Here is a 17,918-nt window from a genome sequence, read left to right as displayed (position 1 = left end):
TGGGGGTCGGTTGTGGGGCCTGAACTGTGGGCCTGGGTGCTGTCTCTCAGCTCTTCAGCTCAAGGCTAGCGCTCTACCACTTGACCCACAGCGCCACTTCCAGCTTTTTTCATTTTGTTTATGTGGTGCTGAGGAATCGAACCCAGGTCCTCAGGCATGCAAGGCAAGCGCTCTATCACTGAGCCATCTTCCCAGCCCAATTGCTGACTTTCTGATGGGAAAAATTTACACATAGATGAATTTATACATATATAATATATTTATATAATTTATGCATGTGAACTTTTATATAATGCTCCTATGTATGTTAACATATATATATGTACAGCATCATAAGTTTACTGAAATCTGTATTTATTAAGTTATATACATGCACTTATCAGTATTGAGGACAATCACTGAGAAATTATAAATCATAAATTATATAGGTCTCTAAACATGGAGGATATGCATAGGAGTGGATGATAGAGGCTCAATAGCTATATGCATATGATTATATAAAATAGTATTTCATAGGATGAACTCCAAGTAAAGGAAACAAGATGTTTTTTACTTGCTGTAGTTTCTGTTTTCATTTCCTCTTCCTTTTGTTTTGTCTGTTTGTCTTTGGGAGGGTAAGGGGGCTCCAGAAAAGGTGGAAAAAAGGGTGAACAAATACCACAGTGTTACTCACTAGGTACTATGTAGAAAATGAACTATATATCTTGTGGATGGAGACAGGAGGGGAAAAGTGGGAAAGAGCAAATGAAGCAGAAACATGGTTAAAAAACAATGTATTACCTGACTCATGTAACTATAACCCCTCTGTATATTACTTGTGAAATAACAAAGGAGAAAAAAATGCTGGGCACTGGTGGCTCAGGCCTGTCATGCTAGCTATTCTGGAGGCTGAGATCTGAGGATCATGTTCCTAAGATAACAAAAATAGTGAGACTTTGACTACAGTAAACTACGCAGAAAAGGCTGGATGTGGCACTGTGGTTCCAGTGATAGAGCTCTAGTCTTGAACCAAAGAAGCTTGGGGACTAGGCCCAGGCCCCAAGTTCAAGCACCAGGACCGACACATACAAAAAAGGACATACAACTCTTTCTGTATAGTCTATAGGGAGAGTTTAGTCTTTTTTTTTTTATTATGAAAATACCATACAGAGGGGTTACAATTACATGGGCAAGGTAATGAGTACATTTCTTATTAAGCATTGTTGCCTCCTCCTTTGTTTCTCCTTCCCATCCTTCCCCATCTCCCTCTCCCCCCACTGCTGCAATGGGTCCACCTGTATCCCTGTTTAAATGATTTATTTTTCCCCTTCCTCTCCTCAAATTATACCAATATCAAATACAGTGAAAACGGGTTATACCGTGGGGGAGGGACATACAAAGAAACAAAACAATCACCTTATAAATATGTTAGAAACAATAGCAAGAAAGAAAAAACCGCTTGTGTTGTCATCTTGGGGTTCATTTCGCCTAACATCATCTTATCTGACCTTTTCTTCTTGTCTCAGACATATACTAGGACTTGCAAATAAGGGAAACCATGGGACCTATGTTTCTTTGGGCCTGGCTTACTTTACTTAATATAATTTTTTCCAAGTCTTTCCATTTCCTAACAAATGGGGGCAATGTCATTCTTTCTGATGGAGGCATAGAAGTCCATTGTGTATATATACCACATTTTCTTGATCCATTCATCTACTGAGGGGCATCTGGGTTGGTTCCATATCTTAGCTATTGTAAATAATGCTGCAATAAACATAGTTGTGCTGGTAGCTTTAGTATAGTCTTGTTTGTGATCATTTGGGTAAATGCCCAAAAGTGGGATTGCTGGGTCATAGGGGAGCTTAGTCTTACACCAATACAATTAGAAGGACAAACACACATTCTATTCAAAATCAAAATCAAGTTGAAATGTGAAAAAGTTTCCCAGGTAAAACATTGTCGAGGCTAGAAAATATTACAACACAGTTAACAAGTCTTTTTTCAATCAAAATGATCAAAAGGTTGCTGGTAATAGACAATAATTATGTTCTTCAAATTCTTTTGAGTTACATTCTGCTTTTTGTTAAATCTCTAGCATTAGTCCCTCTTTTGGAAAGAGAGTTGTCCCTCTCTTCCCTGTAATTGACTTTGCAAAAGTCAGTTGCATTTATAATCAAAACAACATTGAGATACTACCTCACTCCAGTTAGAATGGCTAAAATTAAGAACTCTAATAACAACAATGCTGGAGGGGATGTGGACAGAAGGGAACCTTACTGCATTGTTGGTGGGAGTGTAAACTTGTTTGGAAAGTAGTATGGAGGTTCATCAAAAGACTCCACATAGAGCTCCCTTATGACCCAGCAATCCCTTTTGGGCATTTACCCAAATGTTTACAAACAAGATCACAAGATCATTCAGGGAATTCTGAGCCTCTTCCCACTTGGATAAGATTTCTTCTTCAGCTTCTGAAGCTACCACACTGATAATTAAGTACCTTTCCTATTCAGAAATGCTGAGGCAATATATAGATACGCAAGAAATTTGCTAGGAAATTAAATTAATCTTTGTGATGAGCCTGGGGAAACAAAGTTAAATAAAACAATGTTCATATAAACAGATAAATCTCAAAATCTTAGTAGGATATAAATATCTCAAAACTTGACAATATGAAAAGAACTAAATTTAATTTATGAATAAATTACTACTTATGCTGGAGTAATAGAAATCGATTGAAAAATGTCAAATAGATGCCATATTTAACTTTTCTTAAAAGAAAGAGCTTAGAAAGCAGATCAGTCAAGAACCCCATCTCTAATGGAAAAGAATTTCAAGTAAAGCACAAAACCACTAGGGTGATGATAAATTTCAGAAAGGATCAAGAACAGCAGCAGAGTCAGAATCCTCAGGCGCTACTACTGCAGAAAGTGATAGAAAATTATCTTCCCTGTTATATGTTTTTTTTCTTTTTTGCAATTTGACAATTTTTTTTTTTTTTTTTTTTTTTGTCGTTCGTGGGGCTTGAACTCTGGGCCTGGGCGCTGTCCCTCAGCTCTTCAGCTCAAGGCGAGTGCTCTACCACTTGAGCTACAGCGCCCCTTCCAGTTTTCTGGTGGTTTATTGGAGATAGGAGTCTCACAGTCTGTCCTGCCCAGGCTGGCTTTGAACCGCGATCCTCAGATCTCAGCCTCCTGAGTAGCTAGGATTACAGGCGTGAGCCACCAGTGCCCAGCTGACAATTTTCTATTGATTGAAGGGAAAAGACATTTTTAAAAAGTTGCTTCAGGAAGACCTGAAATGGGTCTTCCCAAAGACTGGGATTCACTATCTGCAAAGATAGTATGAGGAGGGGGAGGGGCATCAGTTGCTCATGCCTGTGATCCTAGCTACTGAGGAGGCTGAAATCTGATGATCATTATTCAAAGCCAGTTTGGGTAGGAAACTCCTCGAGACTCTTATCTCCAAGTAACCACCAAAAAGCCAGAACTGGAGCTGAGGTTCAAGTGTTAGAACAGTTGCCTTGGAGAAAAACCTAAGGGATAGTCCTCAGGCCCAGAGTTCAAGAAGAAGAAATTACAAAATAAAATTTAGTGCAGAATGAGACATGGGTGGTGAGTTCATAGATCAACGTTTTTTATGTTACCTTTGGTACAATTTCTAATTTTATGTGATTACTACATCACAACTGATTTTAAATCAAACTCAAAATGGCTTAGGCAAAAATAGGGAGTGGTTAGCCTATATAATTAGAAAGTTCAGCATCCATCTCCCTGTAGGAATGGCCAGGCTTCCAGATGACAGGCCAGCTCTTCCACCAGCCTCGTCTGCTCATCCTTGCTTCGTGTCCTCATTTTAGCTCAGTCTTCACACATCCTCTTGCTTTGTGGTCCTGGAAGGCTGCAAAAGTATGGGAGCTGGGGGAGGGAAGGGATAGTGGGACAACAACAAGGAAGGGAAGGAGTAACAATGATGGACAAGTTATGTACTCACTGCCTTATTCATGTAACTGTAACCCCTCTGTACAACATCTTAACCTTAAATAAATCTTAACCAGGACTTCTTCTTTTTGGATCCCATCACTTTGAGAAATATTAGCAACTCCCTCCCCCTCTCTCTCCCAGTCACTCCAGCTCAGTGTTTCTCAAGCTTGTCTTACTATCATTCGTGTCTAGAGACGCTCACCACATTTCTTCCTACTTACCTTTTGCCCATGAAATTAGGAAAGCCATTGTATCAGGTGAGGTTGAGTGTTCCAGCTGCAGTCTGGAGGACAGAGGCCATGTCACACACACACTCTGTAAGATCCAATTTCCGTGGAGGTGGCTGGATGCCACACTTCTGACAGCCATCCTCCTTTATGGGACCAGCAACAGGTACATGACTGAAAAGAGAGGCTAGTTTAGGCAAAGATGCCAAAGAGTAGAAGAGATAGAGACTAGCAGAAAACAAAATATTCCTTTCCAGAGCTTTAGATATTGAAGATGTTCCCTGAAATGAGGGATAGAAGATCTCTGCTTCCCTCATTTTGGGAATGAGTGGTTGGATCCTTGTTATTTATTCACACAGACACCCACAAAAGACCTAGGACAGAAAGTACTGACCCCACAACAACCCATTACACAGATCCAGAAGTCACTGAATCAATGGATCCTGGAAAGGAACCCAAGCAAGCACAGAGAGAAAAAATGAAATAAAATGTATCACTTTCACCAATAAATATACATTTACACATTTGTGAAGGCATAAGTTGCAAGCCCTGTGTGCTCATCCTCAGGGAAAGCAGAGCGGTGAGTTGCTTGTAGCCAGCCCACCTGGCTGACCCAGGAGAACCTCTCACTTTACATGTGTTCTCTGCAGCAGCACCCTTCACCCCAGCCATCAGAGCAATGCAATCATGCTAAATCAGGATGTGTTTACAACCTGCCTCATGCCTCTGAACCTCATGGTCTGTGAGTTAGGAGAGTCTAGCAGGCAGTCCTGTCACAGAATGGAGTAGCAGTGAAAGGGCACAGTCCCTGACACCAAGCCCACAGGGAGAGAGATGCTTCATGTAGCATGAAGGAAGTAAAACAGAATGGGAGATAGTCTTGTGTCAACACCAAGGAAGACCCAGAAGCTGTCCCTTCATCTCCCACCCTGTACACTAAAGCACCCAAGGTGGGCTTGGAGGGTGTGGTCCCCAAAGACAATCTCTTGGGAATCTTCACAAGACCCTCTAAGCTAATGCTGAGCTAATTCCTTCCATTTCTTTCTTTGTTTTTAAAGTATTTTTTTTATTCTAAAGACAATGTACAGAGGGGTTACAGTTACATGAGTAAGGTAATCAGTACATTTCCTATGGAGCATTGTTTCCCCCCTTCTTTGTTTTTCCCCTACCATCCCTTCCCTCCCCACTTCTCCAACCCCTCCATCCCCTCCCCTCCCCACAAATTGTAAAGTTTGTTTTCAACATAGTGTCTTGTACATCTTATTGTTACAATGGGTCAACCTGTATCCTTGTTTCAGCATTTTGTTATTTCCCTTTCCCTCCCCAAATTAGAAAAATGTATACACAGGATGCAGGGGTTATACCATGGGGGAAGAACATAAAAAAGAAACAAAAAAATCACAGGTCCCTTATTTGCAGTAACTAGTATACGTCTAGGATAATCTTACCAGAGAAGCAGAAAAGGTCCATTTCAAACTCTGGAAAACCTTCCTGGCACTTCCTGGGGAGAAGCCTGCTTCCCCCAGACACTGGGGGAAGAGACACACAGTTGGCACCCCTTGAGGGACAACATAAAGAAAGAAACTTCAGAGACAGAGAAGCTGCAGACCTCTCATCCTGGGGAGCCTCCAAGGCTCACTTAGAGAAACATGAACACGGCAAAGGGCAAGAGGTGAAGAGGCCGAGTCCTGTTCCTCCTCCCGTACTACTGCTACACCCATGTAGCCCAGAGCACGCTGAGAGGAAATCTCATCCTCTACAACTAGAAAAGCAGATTCATTTTTCTCTTTTCCTGTTAACTCATGTTTCCTCCTGTCTTTCACAGGTAGTTTCTTCTTCCTCCCTTTTTCTCTGTGCTATCACTCTTGTGTATTGCTCCTCTGCATTTTCTGATATCTACCCCTGCAAAATCTGAATTCTGCATATATACATGTGGGAATTAGGACCCTGCTATGATCACATCCCACCCCAGACACAGGCAGGAACTTCCTGAGTAGAAATCCAGACACAGCTGAAAAATGAGAGAATGAGAGAAAATCTTTGCCAGTTAAATATAATAACCAGAAATACATAAGGAGCTTAGGAACAAAACCCATTGGATGCTAATGGCTCATGCCTAAAAATTCTAGCTACTCAGAAAGGTGAGATCTGGTTCAAATCCAGCCTGGACAAGAAAAATCTGCAAGATTGTGACCTTCAATAAACTACTAAAAAGGCAGAAGTAGAAGTGTTTGTTTCTCCAGTGAATAAGAGTTAGCCTTCAGCAAAAGAGTTCCAGGACACATCCAGACCCTGAGTTCAAGCACCAAAACTAACACCAAAATAAACAACAACAAAAAACCCAACCCCCTAAAACAACAAAACAAAACACCACACAAAAAATGCATTCATCAATATAGGACTCCCTGTTGCTCATTTAATATTGCAAATCATAGTCTAGGAGCTTTGACAAGTTAATGCATGGACACAGATAGGTCCAAGCATGCTCATACTATATTTGTACATGACAATAAAGAAATGCTTATATTAAATAACTCATCTGTTTTCAATTTATCTGCATATATATTTGTATATCAAGAATATGTTGAATTAGTTACTGACTTTTTTATCTTTACAACAAGATGAGTACCAAGTTAAAAGTTTACAATGTTTATTTTATTAAAAATGTTACTAGCCAGTTGCTGGTGGCTCATGCCTGTAATCCCAGCTATTCAGGACTGAGATTTGAGGATTGTGGTTCAAAGCCAGCACAGGCAAGAAAGTCTGAGAGACTCTTATCTCCAATTAACCACCAGAAAACCAGAAGTGGCACGGTGGCTCATAGTGGTATAGTGCTAGCCTTGAGCAAAAGAGCTCAGGGACAATGCCCAAACTCTGAGTTCAAGGCCAACAACACACACACACACACACACACACACACACACACACACACACACACACACACACACACACACACACACACACACACACACACACACACACACACACACACACACACACACACACACACACACACACACACCCAAAAAGAAAAAAAGAACAATGAAATTGTTTAAGGTAGTGGGAGATGGAGGTGCAGGGAAAGTGAAAGAGAATGTGAGATTGATTGGAATACACTGTGAACATGTATGGGTGTAACAATGAAATGCCCTTCCATATAAGTAATGGGAGCTAATAATAAAACTAAAATGTTTAAGATATTGGCTTTCAGCTGACATTACAAGCATGGCCTGTGGCTCATGCCTGGAATCACTTTAAATGTGCCCTGTGTAAGTATCATACTGAAGAGCTAAAGTAACTCCATTTTGAGATTAACTGCACCATCTTGTGCTGGGCTGCCCTCAGAGTAACCCCAAAGAGAGAGAAAAAAAAACAATTCTCGGTTGCCATCAACCCTGTACACCCTTAAGAAACAGAACAATTGCGCAAGTGTTTCAGGAACAGAACATAATGAACCATCAGACGTGGACCAATAGTTCAGAAAAAGGGCAGTGTGGTTAGGGTGGACTCAAACCTCGGTACAGAGGCCAATAAAAAATGACTATTCAGTCTTTATAAATGTTAACCAATCATGTAACTGCTTGTGTGGAAATCGCCTAAACTTGTTTGTTAAATGCTATAAAAGCTGTGCTGATTTTGTGCTCGGGGCCTCTTGGCGTCACTGGTTACCGAGTGCACGGAGGACCAAGCTCAAGCTTGCAAATAAATGACTTTTTGCTGTGTGCATTGGTCGTGGTCTCTGGTGGTCTTTCGGGGGTCCCGAGTCTGTACACAATACCTATGTTTAACAATTTGAAAAATATTCTGGAAGGAGGAAATGCAGACTGGTCATGGTTAATGAAATAATGGAAATAGTTCATTTTATATTTTGCAAATAATGTTGTTTATAACATAGTCAAGTTCTCCTTGATCCCCTCTGGTTTTCTTGTTATTTTTGTTTTTTATTTCATTCTTTTCCTTAGTAAATTAGAGGGTTTGTTTTACATGTCCTTTCATGGGCTCTGTCCATTTATAACTACATCCATCTGATTGGTTCTTTTACTATTGATATTTTAAAGACAATGATTGTACTGACCTATTGCTCTATCATTCATTCATTGCCTCATATATGTACTCATATCATACTCATCATCTATTCCTAACACCTGGTACCAATTGTTAGTTACTTGCAGCCTGTATTTCAATGTTTGCTTTAGACACAGACATGAGTCATATACAGTGAGATTATATACATATATATTAAATATTTTTCAATCTAAATAGAGAAAGGGGGAAAATGAGGGAGGGGGTATACTGTTCACAATGAAATGTACATACTACCTGACTTAAATAACTGTAACCCCTCTGTAAATCACCCTTATAATAAAAACTAAAACCAACAAACAAATGAGCAAACAAATAAATAAAGAAAAGGTACCTTGGCTAAATACAGTAGCATTCATTACATTGCAGTCTTGTTGCCTCTGAAATCCAAACATTATTCCACTGTCCTTCATCTACCAATGTTAAAAGGAAAAAACAGTGAATGTGGGTGATTTGGGTAACTAAATGTTATGGAATTTTGTATAAATTTTCTTTTCTTTAGGTAACCAAAATTATGTTACTCTAGTCCAATCTTGTCTTTTGAATTTAGACTTTTCAATACACCTAATCAGGTATTTCTTTAATTCAGGGATATTTTAATCTATTATTTCATTTTTTCTTTTCCATCTATGCTGGTGTACCACTATTTGCAAAAAAAAATGCCCTGGTCATATTCTTTAAGCCTCATGGAATATTTTCCTATCTTATAATCTAATCTCTGTTTTCCCCTTCTAATTGTTCAGAGGGTCAATGAATTTTTTCCCCTTCAGCTCTCCTTCTGAATTATTATCTCAGAAATCATGTTTTTATTTTTTATTTCAGTTCTACACATTTTCTACTTAATTGTGTGTGTGTGTGTGTGTGTGTGTGTGTGTGTGCGCGCGCTGCTCTAGGGGCTTGAACTCAAGGCCTGGGATCTGTCCCTGAGCTTTTTTGCTGAGGTTAGCACTCCACCACTTGTGCCTCAGCTTCACTTATAACTAGTTTGGTATTTAATTAGCGATAAGAGTCTCAGGGACTTTCCTACTCAGCCTGGCTTTGAACTGCTATCTTCAGATCTGAGACTCCTGAGTAGCTACAATTATATATGTCAGTGGAATGAACAACTGGCACCCAGCAGTGATTTTATATATTTATTTTTTTATGATGTTTTCATCTGCTAGCAGCTCTGGCTAAGCATTCAATTCATCCTGCCCTCTTTCTTTCTTATTGGTAGTCCAAAGGAGGAGTTTTAAATGATATATTGCTCTACTTTACCTCATTGGAACTTACAGGACTGAGGGGCCCTGGTCCTGAGGGTGGCAGAAAGCAGGCAACCTCTACCCACCCAGAAAGGAAAGAGACACTAACTCAACAGATTCTCTTGCAGTCTAGTCTTCTGTGCTTTATTGAAAGAAAGAACTTTGTCTGCCTCTCTGGCCTCTCTATGCTTACAGGGAGAATTGACACAAACATTTGGAGTTATTATTAATGGTTCCCACACCCAGGACCACAAGCTTTCATGGGGAGAGATCTTCCTAGTCTGTTCCATTCTGATTCTCCCAGAAGTTCCCTGTTGCTGGTGCAGAGAGATATGCTATAGCTATTTAAAAAATAATCTTGCTGGGTACCAGCAAGCTACTCAGGAGGATGAGATCTGAGGATCATGGTTCAAAGCCAGCCAGCAGGGGCAGGAAATTCTGAGAGACACTTCTCTCCAATAAGCCACTAGAAAACCAGAAGCGGTGTTGTGGCTCAAGTGGTAGAGCATTTGCCTTGAGCTGAAGAGTTGAGGGACAACACCCAGGCCCAGAGTTCAAGCCCCACAATCACCACCACCAACAACAAATCTCTGGGAGAGTGCAAGTGAAGGCGTGATATTGTCCAAAAGGAAAGCTACCAGCACAACTATGTTTATTGCAGCATTATTTACTATAGCTAAGATATGAAACCAACCCAGATGCCCCTCAGTAGATGAATGGATCAAGAAAATGTGGTATATATACACAATGGAATTCTATGCCTCCATCAGAAAGAATGACAAGCTAGTAGTTAAGGTAGTGTAATTCAGATAGTTTCAACTGTATGTACTAGACACTTTAATGGCTTATAAAAATAATAGAATTGTCATTTCTGCTAGGCTGAAGTCCTAAGGTAGCAAAGCTCCTGGGATATTTGAAAGATAACAGCTTAATTAAGTCATTCTATATCATTTCCTCCTTTTTATCCACTATTTTATTGGTGAACATCATTCATGTATCAAAATATTTACAACAGTAGAGAGACCTCACATTTACAAGCTATTTCCCAAAGGCAGAAAAGAAACGGTTGCACTCAACCCCTTTCTGTAAATTGATTTAAAGAGCAAAGATTTATTTCAAAGACACTCTATCGTGTCTCATTGTTGAGGAACAGGTTATACATCTAATGCCACTTACTAGCAAGGTAGAGAATCATCCAATTCACTTGGGATGGAGTGATCACAAGAGGAAGGAAAGTACTTGTCAAATGGGAAAGAGGTAGCTGTTGAGCAGATAATCATTATAGTATGCTGTAGGTAGAGCACACATCATAAATTACAAAAGATAAGTAATGATAAACACCCACTGGTGCTTATGGCCTGCATTTAGATGTTAATGTACACTTTCATATGTATTAAACATAAAAATATTTTAGTTATATGTTACTTGCTTTAACTGATTTTTTGCTGAGTTCTTGATCCTGCTTATAGGTGACAATATATTTGAGGAGGTTTACAGGAGATTGATAGAAGGGGAAAGATAGCAATGAAGTTCACTTTGTACAACAAAAAGTCTTAAAAACTATAAATCTTTTCTCCTTGACAGCTGTAAGGATCCTTTCCTTGGTCTGAATTGATCCTGTGTGGATTATAATGTGATGGTCGGATGTCCTGTTCTGTTCTGGTCTATTTGGGGTTCTAAAAGCTTCTTGTATTTGAATAGGCCTATCTTTTTGCATGTTTGGGAAGTTCTCTGCTGGGATCCTGTTAAATAAATTTCTTAGACCATTAACTTCTGTCTCTAGGTGCTTCTCTACACCCATTATCCTCAGATTACGCCTTCTGATGTTGTCTTCTAAATGCTGAATAGATCTATCATATTTCTTGGATTTTTCTTGGATAGTTGTATGTTCTTTCTCTATAATATCTAGGCTGTCTTCAATTCCAGAGATTCGATCTTCTGCATGGTCTAACCTACTGTCAAGACTTTCTACTTTTTTATTTCCTTTCCTTCTAATTGGTTGGCTTTGATGGCTTCAAATTTTTTGTTGGAGCTTTGTTTTAGATCTTGTATGGACTTCTTTACTTCCTTAATTTGGTTTTCAATGTTTATTCTCAAATCTCTTAGTTGATTGGTTATGGTTTCTCATTGGACTCCCTTTCTTTCTGATGGGTTCCATTTAACGTTCCCTTTGTGGCCTCCCTGGATTCCATATGACCATATAAGATGATGTTAAGTGAAATAAACCCCAAGATAGGTACACAAATATTTTTTTTCTTTCTTGCTGTTGTTTCTAGTGTATTTAAAATGTATGTGATTTTTTTTGTTGCTTTGTATGTTTCTCCCCCATGGTATAACCCCTGTTTTCACTGAATTTGATGTCGGTGCCCTGCATCTTGTATATACACTTCTCTAATTCGGGGAGGGGACGGGAAAAAAATAAAATGCTTAAATAGGGATACAGGTTGACCCACTGTACGAACTTTGCAACTTTGGCTGGAGTGGTTGGGGGAAGGGGCAGTTGTGGAGGTGGGAGGGAAGGGGTGGTAGGGGAAAAACAAAGGAGAAGGCAACAATGCCCCATAGGAAATGTACTCATTACCTTGCTCGTGTAACTGTAACCCCTCTATACAGTATTTTTACAATAAAAACATACAAAAAACTATGGAAATTCCCTAATTCATTATTTACTTGATTGTATTTGTTTAAATAGTCAGCATAGGGTCTCATGTAGGGTATGAAGGCAATAAATGTTAATAACAGGGAAGATCATGCATATTTGTTACAACAGGTGTCCAATGACTCTTAATGGGTTTGCTGAAGTTAGAGGTCAAGATCAGAAGATGACAAGATAAAGATTGTACCAAATTGTTAAGTGCCTTGACTTTACCTTGGAAGTGATGTCTAGTACCAGGCCAATGATTCTTCTGCTTCACATATTGAACTATTCACCATGAAGAGGATAATTCCTATCAAGAAAACACAAAGTTACTGGTGGCAAGGAAAAAGTGTTCATTGTCACGAAGCCTTCTACTTTACATATTAAGGATATAACAAACATGCTTTTTCCTGCTGCCTAGCATTAGGCAGACAAGTTATGATTACTTCTGACCAATGAAATGTTGTGGTTAATGAAATGTTGGCTGAACACACTGTTCTCAAATATTGGCCCTAAAAATCTCCCAGGATTATGTTTTTTTTCTTTCTCTTTCTCCATACCTTCACCCCAACCTATGTAATTTGTAAATTTGAAGTAGAGGACCAACAAAGAATTATAGAGTTGCAGAATCTAACAGTCTCCCTCCATATGGCAGGTATCCTGACAGAATGCATTTTGTAACTATGGCCTGTCAAATTTCTGCATGCCAGAATTTTCAAATCACTCATCACTGATTGATTCAGAGTAAGTCCCAGTTCTGCAATCTTTGGTCATGGTAAGTACACTAATCTGTATGGCATTGTTTACCTTTATGGCCTCTTTTTACTATGCTCTTTGTATTTTTAGACATGTCTAACCACAGATATATTTATCTTACCCATACAATAAAATTGTCTGCAGTCCATGAGCAATAGCTCTACCATACAATCTGGGTGCATGTATAATTTGCACTGTGTGGATTTATGTAAAATTATGATACTCCTCTAATGGGAAATTATCTTATCTCCAATTAACCACCAAAAAAATCAGAAGTGGAAATGTGGCTCAAGTGGTAGAGCATTCAACTTAAGCAAAATAGCTCAGGGACAGCACCAGGCTCTGAGATGTAGTCTCAGGACCAGAACAAACATACACAGAAAAATTGCTCCATATTTTAACGTATATTATGTATTATTGAAATACATATTTTAAATGTGCACTGTTTTTCAGTAGTGGGATGGTGCTACACAGAATGTCAAAATGGTCTAGATAAATGTATTTCTGCCATTAAGAGTTTATGAAAATAAATATCTCCTATTCATAATAGTATAAGTAGGAAATAATACCAATTTAAGGAAGACTGTCTGGATTATAGAGCACACTGAGACAATGTCATTGACTTACTAAAACCTTAGTTCTATGTGATTTAGCAATCCATCAGCTTAACTCAATCTTGTGTTCTCCACCACAAAGTCATATTCATTACAACAAGAAAGAATTTTGTGTAAGTTTCCTATATTTTGACGATATATAACTGGGTTTTTTTTTTAATTTTTTTTATTGTAGAGATACTATACAGAGGGTTACAGTTACATGAGTGAGGTAATGAGTACACTTCCACTTCCTCTTGAACATTGTTACCCCCTCCATTGTTTTCCCCCTACCATCCCCTCCCTCCCTCCCTTCCCCAAGGTTTTTGTTTTTTTTTTTGATCGTGATTAAGTGATTACTTAATTTCCGGAAATTCACAGTATTGTGGAATAATGATGCTCATTTAAAGTCACAAGTTCATTCTAACTTTCCTGGAGCAAATTGTCTATCACAGTCTGTAATATATAACGGTGCTCATATGTTATATACCATATATGTGATCAGCAGCATGGGGATATTTAGTAGTGGTTCAACCAGATGAGTGGGAGTTCTTTGTTTCTTAAGTCCTGTTAGTTTTGTCATATCACCTAACATTTTGGATTCATCATCTACTTATCAGGGAGACCATGTACTGTTTGTCTCTTCGTTCTTGGCTTACCTCGCTCAACATGATTCCTTCTAGCTCCATCCATTTCCCTGCAAATGCCATTATTTTGTCATTTCTAATGGCTGCATAATATTCCATTGTGTATAGATACCACAATTTTTGGATCCATTCATCTGTGGTGGGGCATCTAGGTTGTTTCCATATCCTAGCTATTGCGAACAGTGCTGCAATAAACATGGAGGTGCATGTGTCCTTGTATATTGGTTCCTGTTGTTCAGGGTAGATGCCTAGAAGTGGTATGACTGGGTCATAAGGGAGGTCAATCTTTAGCTTTCTAAGGACCCTCCAGACTGCTTTCCAAAGTGGTTGTATGAGTGTACATTCCCACCAGCAGTGTAATAGCGTTCCTCGTTCTCCACATCCCCTCCAGCATTTGTCGTTGGCTGATTTGTGGATGTGGGACATTCTGACTGGGGTAAGGTGGTATCTCAGGGTTGTCTTTATTTGCATTTCCTTCACCACCAGGGATGATGAACATTTCCTCATGTGTTTCTTTGCCATTTTTATTTCTTCATTTGAGAAGTCCCTCTTTAGTTCCCTTGCCCATTTAGTAATTGGTTTGTTGGGTTTGGGAGGGATTAGTTTCTTGAGTTCCCTGTATATACAGGATGTTAACCCCTTGTCTGATATATTGCTGGTAAATATTTTTTCCCAATTAGTTGGTTGGGGGTTTTTTGTTAGTAATATTATCATGCATATAATAAGGTAGTTAATGAAATGATAATTGGTATAATAATCTAACAATCTATAATAGTATGCTTACAGAAAACAACAAATGATCAAGTATGATTTACTATTTTGAGTAATGCAACCTCTTTTTATTAGATAATTATGATATAAGAGTATGATTTATTATGTTCAATTCTTAGTAGACAAGATTATAAGAGCATTTGACAGATATAAATAATATTAGACCAAAGTAAATTTTGGTTTGTGATAAAAGCCATAATAAAGAAGAAATATATAGCTTTGCTTGATTTGATAAAGAATATCTTAGTTAGAAATAACTGGTAAAATATTTTAATAGTAAAATGCTAAAAATTAATTGAGATCTTGGACAAATAGTGGCAGCTACTTTGTAAAAAAATGTTTTTGTTGGAAGGTTGTCATTGCCCTTCCTAAGGCAGGACTACATTTTCCCGCTGAACAGAATTTACCATGCGCCATGTGGCTTATGTTACTCAGTGAAGTATAAGACAAACTTAAGTGTTCCATATCTAAAGAAAGCTGTGAGAGTCCCCAAAAGCCAAGCTGTGAGACCCAAAAGAATTGGGAGGATGGAATGCCTCCTCCCAACATGAATTCTCAGAATGCTGAGAGTTTCCTGAAAAGGTGGATCAGTCCTGGATTGAAAGACCTTCGCATTTCTACCCAGGTATAGGCCAAACTTTCTGGGAATATGGGGACAGACAAAAAAAAATCTATGCTAACTGTCAGTCATATGCTGCTTACACCTGCTTCTTAAGATAAAGGACTTCTTATTTCTGACTTGAGTTAAATTATACTACATGATTGGTGCTTGTGACTTTAAGGATTAAGATTGTATTGCATTACTGGTGCTCGTGACTCCAAGGAAACTGTGACTTCACTTTCTGTGGATGCACCTGTTCCCTACTCAATGAATATCTTGTAAAATAGACCCGGGACACCTGAAGCTGGTGGAAGACTTGAGGCCCCTGCCATTCCAAACCTCAATCCATGGTCTGGTGTCCATTGTTATCTTGTCCCTGGTTGTTTCAGCTCACGACAGAAAGCCTTTAAAACCCATTATGCAAGTAGACCTGTACAGTAAGTTCCTGCCTACAGATTGCCTTGCTATTTTTGTTTTGTTTTATATATGTTTTTGTTTTATATACATTTAAATTTTGTTTTATACACAAAACATAATTTATATAAATTACATATATAGTTATATACATTTATATATACACTTATATTTTGTACATAATACAAAATATAATGTATATTTTGTTTTATATACCATGTAAAAATCATGTATTGTTAGTATGTATAGTTAATTTTCAAAACAATATGAATTGGGAAAACAGAATTGATCAAACAGACCTTGTGATGTGAATGTTGCACAATGAGTTAAAGATTTTAAAAAATCCTAGGGAAAGAGTCTCAATACGTGTACTTATTTATCAATGAATGTCACAACTTACAGAAAAGCATAAAGCCAGGATAGATGCATATGAAGCGAATCTTCCTTCTGCCCTCTGATGCTATGGGATTGTCCATCATCACTCCCAGAATGGAGCTAATCCCTAGGGTCTCTGCAACGATAATTTGAAGAAGAAAAGTGACAAGGGTAAGTTGAGAGAAATCAAAAATGTTCAACATAACAGCAACCAAATGACTATTGTGTGAGAGGCAGAGAATGTGAGGGAGAGAGATCTGCAAAGGGGCACAGAGAAATTTTATTTGATGAGATGCTTCCGTATCAAACTTGTGATGGTTCCTCAGGAGATCAACCTTTCATTACCCTTTTAAGTTCTAAATATTTATATGGAATGAATTAGAAAAGAAAGCAACAAATATTAGTATTAATGATAAAACAGGGTTGAATGTATAGACCCCAAAATCTTAGCATCACTTTCTCTAAAGTTAGACCTGGGAATCACCCCAAAGCACAGTGTGTGAACAAACACTGATCCAGATAGAACACACGGAGAGCACATCCTTCTATGGGAGGAAGAACATATGATGAGTAATTCCAAATCTGCCACTAGAAGGCAGGCTTTGGTCTCTGACTGAGGGAGACAGAAGTGCGTCTTTGGGTTACTTTGGAAGATAAATACTGTAAAATGACAAGGCTCTCTTTTTGCAAATTTTCTATAATGGATAAACCTGGCCACATGCTAAAAGGCAGTGTAAGTAAGTGTTGGGAGATAAGAGAGCTTGTAGCTATCAGTACTAAGAGGATGGCCATTTATCATAACAGATAAATGGTAGACAATCTGTTGAGGGAGAAATAAAATAACTGCTTCTAATAAAAAACATTCATAAATTTCACATGACAAAGGAAGAAAACTTCTTTCTTTCTTTCTTTCTTTCTTTTTCTTTCTTCCTTCCTATCTTCCTTCCTGTCTTCCTTCCTGTCTTCCTGTCTCCCTCCCTTCCTCCCTCCCTCCCTCCCTCCCTTCCTTTTTTTCCTTTCTTTGTATTACTGGAGATTGAACTCAGGGCCTTGTACATGCTAAGCATGTATCCTACCACTAATCACCACAGATTGCTAATCATGTGTTGTACTACTAATCACTACAGATTATTTTTTAAGAACTGATTTTGAGAATAGTTGCTGACTCTTTAGAGGAAAATAACAAGTATGTAGAAGCCATTTTGCCAAAGTAACATCATATTGATAGACATAAAATAGTTTATATAGCTAGTGTGATCATTTGTTCAGCATTTCTTTTTGCTTTTTTACTGCAAAGAGGCTGAAAGCCCTGGGCATAAACCTACTGTCATTAAATGGTCATATCTTACCTGTGGTAACTGAGTAGATAAAATCCAGTATATACTAATTAGTAATTAATTAATTGGTTAATTCATTAATTAAACTAGAAGATTCTGGGTTTGTTATTTTTGGTTTTCTTATTACTAAGCAGTTTTTACAGAGGCAACAGGACAAAGAGCCATACTATTATCATTTGTGCATATTCTCTAGTTGCAAATTACTAATAAAGAACAAATAATAATGAAATAAGAATTTTAAAATATTCCAACACTGATGTGGGGTTGTAACTCAGT

The 17,918-nt window shown here is 38.3% G+C and overlaps 1 long non-coding RNA gene across 2 annotated transcripts; it reads right to left on the bottom strand.

The window, feature by feature from the left end:
• Positions 1–2,752: 2,752 nt before the first annotated feature.
• Positions 2,753–16,430, bottom strand: LOC138834629 (uncharacterized). 2 transcript variants are annotated; one of them, XR_011374222.1, is made up of 7 exons: positions 16,331–16,430; positions 12,380–12,458; positions 10,687–10,771; positions 8,604–8,682; positions 5,635–5,744; positions 4,181–4,360; positions 2,753–3,893 (listed from the first exon to the last, which is right to left on the bottom strand). It is a non-coding gene; the product is annotated as an uncharacterized lncRNA (long non-coding RNA). The 2 variants fall into 2 exon arrangements; XR_011374223.1 differs by lacking the exon at positions 10,687–10,771.
• Positions 16,431–17,918: the final 1,488 nt, after the last annotated feature.

Source organism: Dipodomys merriami, unplaced genomic scaffold (assembly GCF_024711535.1).
Source record: "Dipodomys merriami isolate MVZ:Mamm:240054 unplaced genomic scaffold, mDipMer1.0.p SCAF_22, whole genome shotgun sequence".
NCBI classification, from domain to species: Eukaryota; Metazoa; Chordata; class Mammalia; order Rodentia; family Heteromyidae; genus Dipodomys; species Dipodomys merriami.
The sequence above is the reverse complement of the archived record's forward strand: the minus strand, read 5'-3'. Positions and strand labels throughout refer to the sequence as shown.